The following is a 5,000-nucleotide window of genomic DNA, read 5'->3' as shown; positions in this document are numbered from 1 at the left end:
TTGTGGATAAAAAGTAAACGCGCTGTGGAGAATTGCCCAAATCGTTCAGGCGCCGTGAAAAAAAGAAAGACGTAGTCGTCAACGTCTGGTCCCGTCAATGGCGAAGGGCGTTTTCTCTCAACTTTGGCATGCTCGCTGAGGAAAAGGCAGGTAAAGGTTGTGGATAAAAGTCCGAAGAACCTCGCTACAATTGCCAAAATCTTTCCGCTGCCATTCAAAAATGGACTACTCCTCCACACCTCCTCCCGTCCATGCCAAACGGCGTTTTCTCTCAACTTTGGCATGCTCGGAGAGAAAAAAAGGCAGGTAAAGGTTGTGGATAAAAAAGTAAAAAATTGCCAAAATACTTTCTGGGCCCTCAAAAAAAGGCCTACTCCTCAACGCCTGCTCCCGTCCATGCCGAACCGCGTTTTCTATCAACTTTGGCATGCTCGGAGAGAGAAAAAAGGAAAAAAAGAAAAAAAAGGTCCAGTAAAGGTTGTGGATAAAAGTAACCGGCTTTGGAGAATTGCCTGAATCCTTCCGGCGCTGTGAAAAAAAAAGACCAAAAAAAAGACCTGGTCGTCAACGCCTGCTCCTGTCCATGCCAAACGGCGTTTTCCTCTCAACTTTGGCATGCTCGCTGAGGAAAAGGCAGGTAAAGGTTGTGGATAAAAAGTAAACGCGCTGTGGAGAATTGCCCAAATCGTTCAGGCGCCGTGAAAAAAAGAAAGACGTAGTCGTCAACGTCTGGTCCCGTCAATGGCGAAGGGCGTTTTCTCTCAACTTTGGCATGCTCGCTGAGGAAAAGGCAGGTAAAGGTTGTGGATAAAAGTCCGAAGAACCTCGCTACAATTGCCAAAATCTTTCCGCTGCCATTCAAAAATGGACTACTCCTCCACACCTCCTCCCGTCCATGCCAAACGGCGTTTTCTCTCAACTTTGGCATGCTCGGAGAGAAAAAAAGGCAGGTAAAGGTTGTGGATAAAAAAGTAAAAAATTGCCAAAATACTTTCTGGGCCCTCAAAAAAAGGCCTACTCCTCAACGCCTGCTCCCGTCCATGCCGAACCGCGTTTTCTATCAACTTTGGCATGCTCGGAGAGAGAAAAAAGGAAAAAAAGAAAAAAAAGGTCCAGTAAAGGTTGTGGATAAAAGTAACCGGCTTTGGAGAATTGCCTGAATCCTTCCGGCGCTGTGAAAAAAAAAGACCAAAAAAAAGACCTGGTCGTCAACGCCTGCTCCTGTCCATGCCAAACGGCGTTTTCCTCTCAACTTTGGCATGCTCGCTGAGGAAAAGGCAGGTAAAGGTTGTGGATAAAAAGTAAACGCGCTGTGGAGAATTGCCCAAATCGTTCAGGCGCCGTGAAAAAAAGAAAGACGTAGTCGTCAACGTCTGGTCCCGTCAATGGCGAAGGGCGTTTTCTCTCAACTTTGGCATGCTCGCTGAGGAAAAGGCAGGTAAAGGTTGTGGATAAAAGTCCGAAGAACCTCGCTACAATTGCCAAAATCTTTCCGCTGCCATTCAAAAATGGACTACTCCTCCACACCTCCTCCCGTCCATGCCAAACGGCGTTTTCTCTCAACTTTGGCATGCTCGGAGAGAAAAAAAGGCAGGTAAAGGTTGTGGATAAAAAAGTAAAAAATTGCCAAAATACTTTCTGGGCCCTCAAAAAAAGGCCTACTCCTCAACGCCTGCTCCCGTCCATGCCGAACCGCGTTTTCTATCAACTTTGGCATGCTCGGAGAGAGAAAAAAGGAAAAAAAGAAAAAAAAGGTCCAGTAAAGGTTGTGGATAAAAGTAACCGGCTTTGGAGAATTGCCTGAATCCTTCCGGCGCTGTGAAAAAAAAAGACCAAAAAAAAGACCTGGTCGTCAACGCCTGCTCCTGTCCATGCCAAACGGCGTTTTCCTCTCAACTTTGGCATGCTCGCTGAGGAAAAGGCAGGTAAAGGTTGTGGATAAAAAGTAAACGCGCTGTGGAGAATTGCCCAAATCGTTCAGGCGCCGTGAAAAAAAGAAAGACGTAGTCGTCAACGTCTGGTCCCGTCAATGGCGAAGGGCGTTTTCTCTCAACTTTGGCATGCTCGCTGAGGAAAAGGCAGGTAAAGGTTGTGGATAAAAGTCCGAAGAACCTCGCTACAATTGCCAAAATCTTTCCGCTGCCATTCAAAAATGGACTACTCCTCCACACCTCCTCCCGTCCATGCCAAACGGCGTTTTCTCTCAACTTTGGCATGCTCGGAGAGAAAAAAAGGCAGGTAAAGGTTGTGGATAAAAAAGTAAAAAATTGCCAAAATACTTTCTGGGCCCTCAAAAAAAGGCCTACTCCTCAACGCCTGCTCCCGTCCATGCCGAACCGCGTTTTCTATCAACTTTGGCATGCTCGGAGAGAGAAAAAAGGAAAAAAAGAAAAAAAAGGTCCAGTAAAGGTTGTGGATAAAAGTAACCGGCTTTGGAGAATTGCCTGAATCCTTCCGGCGCTGTGAAAAAAAAAGACCAAAAAAAAGACCTGGTCGTCAACGCCTGCTCCTGTCCATGCCAAACGGCGTTTTCCTCTCAACTTTGGCATGCTCGCTGAGGAAAAGGCAGGTAAAGGTTGTGGATAAAAAGTAAACGCGCTGTGGAGAATTGCCCAAATCGTTCAGGCGCCGTGAAAAAAAGAAAGACGTAGTCGTCAACGTCTGGTCCCGTCAATGGCGAAGGGCGTTTTCTCTCAACTTTGGCATGCTCGCTGAGGAAAAGGCAGGTAAAGGTTGTGGATAAAAGTCCGAAGAACCTCGCTACAATTGCCAAAATCTTTCCGCTGCCATTCAAAAATGGACTACTCCTCCACACCTCCTCCCGTCCATGCCAAACGGCGTTTTCTCTCAACTTTGGCATGCTCGGAGAGAAAAAAAGGCAGGTAAAGGTTGTGGATAAAAAAGTAAAAAATTGCCAAAATACTTTCTGGGCCCTCAAAAAAAGGCCTACTCCTCAACGCCTGCTCCCGTCCATGCCGAACCGCGTTTTCTATCAACTTTGGCATGCTCGGAGAGAGAAAAAAGGAAAAAAAGAAAAAAAAGGTCCAGTAAAGGTTGTGGATAAAAGTAACCGGCTTTGGAGAATTGCCTGAATCCTTCCGGCGCTGTGAAAAAAAAAGACCAAAAAAAAGACCTGGTCGTCAACGCCTGCTCCTGTCCATGCCAAACGGCGTTTTCCTCTCAACTTTGGCATGCTCGCTGAGGAAAAGGCAGGTAAAGGTTGTGGATAAAAAGTAAACGCGCTGTGGAGAATTGCCCAAATCGTTCAGGCGCCGTGAAAAAAAGAAAGACGTAGTCGTCAACGTCTGGTCCCGTCAATGGCGAAGGGCGTTTTCTCTCAACTTTGGCATGCTCGCTGAGGAAAAGGCAGGTAAAGGTTGTGGATAAAAGTCCGAAGAACCTCGCTACAATTGCCAAAATCTTTCCGCTGCCATTCAAAAATGGACTACTCCTCCACACCTCCTCCCGTCCATGCCAAACGGCGTTTTCTCTCAACTTTGGCATGCTCGGAGAGAAAAAAAGGCAGGTAAAGGTTGTGGATAAAAAAGTAAAAAATTGCCAAAATACTTTCTGGGCCCTCAAAAAAAGGCCTACTCCTCAACGCCTGCTCCCGTCCATGCCGAACCGCGTTTTCTATCAACTTTGGCATGCTCGGAGAGAGAAAAAAGGAAAAAAAGAAAAAAAAGGTCCAGTAAAGGTTGTGGATAAAAGTAACCGGCTTTGGAGAATTGCCTGAATCCTTCCGGCGCTGTGAAAAAAAAAGACCAAAAAAAAGACCTGGTCGTCAACGCCTGCTCCTGTCCATGCCAAACGGCGTTTTCCTCTCAACTTTGGCATGCTCGCTGAGGAAAAGGCAGGTAAAGGTTGTGGATAAAAAGTAAACGCGCTGTGGAGAATTGCCCAAATCGTTCAGGCGCCGTGAAAAAAAGAAAGACGTAGTCGTCAACGTCTGGTCCCGTCAATGGCGAAGGGCGTTTTCTCTCAACTTTGGCATGCTCGCTGAGGAAAAGGCAGGTAAAGGTTGTGGATAAAAGTCCGAAGAACCTCGCTACAATTGCCAAAATCTTTCCGCTGCCATTCAAAAATGGACTACTCCTCCACACCTCCTCCCGTCCATGCCAAACGGCGTTTTCTCTCAACTTTGGCATGCTCGGAGAGAAAAAAAGGCAGGTAAAGGTTGTGGATAAAACTCCAAAACCTCGCTACAATTGCCAAAATACTTTCTGGGCCCTCAAAAAAAGGCCTACTCCTCAACGCCTGGTCCCCAGGCACGTGCTGGGGGGCCTCAACTCAGGCTCTGCCCAATGTGGATCAAGGTCCACCTTCGCAGCGCCTTATGCGACACCCTGGTTGTGGGGGACGCGGCGTGGCGTGGCGGATCGCTCCGGTCGGCGCACAGCCGGCAACGGTCGACCCGTCCGCCTGGCTTTACTGCCCCCGCGCTTCTGTCTTTTGCACTGGCAAGCTAGCGACCGCTCGGCGTGCGAGGCCCGAGTCGGGGGACGGGAGTCTCGGGAGCCCACCAGCTCCCCGCAGGCTACCCGCCCGGCTGCCGAGCTTCCCGCCTGCGCGTCCAAGTGTGAACGCGCACGGCCGCCTCGCCGGGCTTCCTTTGCCGGGGCTCGGCTTGTCGGCCGGCGTCTCACGGTCCGTAGAAGGTTCGGTGCGTTCGCTGACGACGGGTCGAGAGAAGCGTTTTCTCTCCTCCCTCACTGACGGTCGTTGGTGCTCCCCAGCCCCTTCGGCGTCCCAAAGCGTAACGCCTGCTTCATCTCGTCAAGGGCGCGCCCGTCTCTAACCGGGCGTCGTCCGGCACGTGGAAACGGGCGGGAGACGGTGTCGAGGAGGAAGAAAGGGTGGGGTCCGGTCCGGTCCGGTCTGGTCTCCTCCTCCTCCTTCTTCTTCTTGGCGCGCCTCCCGCCGAGACCGATGGATTCGTTGCACTCTCAGGCCCTGAATCTGTTGTCCGGTGGTTTCAGTTGATAGTGCTGCCGCGGACC

The sequence above is a fragment of the Babylonia areolata genome, unplaced genomic scaffold (assembly GCF_041734735.1).
Source record: "Babylonia areolata isolate BAREFJ2019XMU unplaced genomic scaffold, ASM4173473v1 tig00005650, whole genome shotgun sequence".
NCBI lineage: Eukaryota > Metazoa > Mollusca > Gastropoda > Neogastropoda > Buccinidae > Babylonia > Babylonia areolata.
This window is presented reverse-complemented; position numbering follows the sequence as displayed.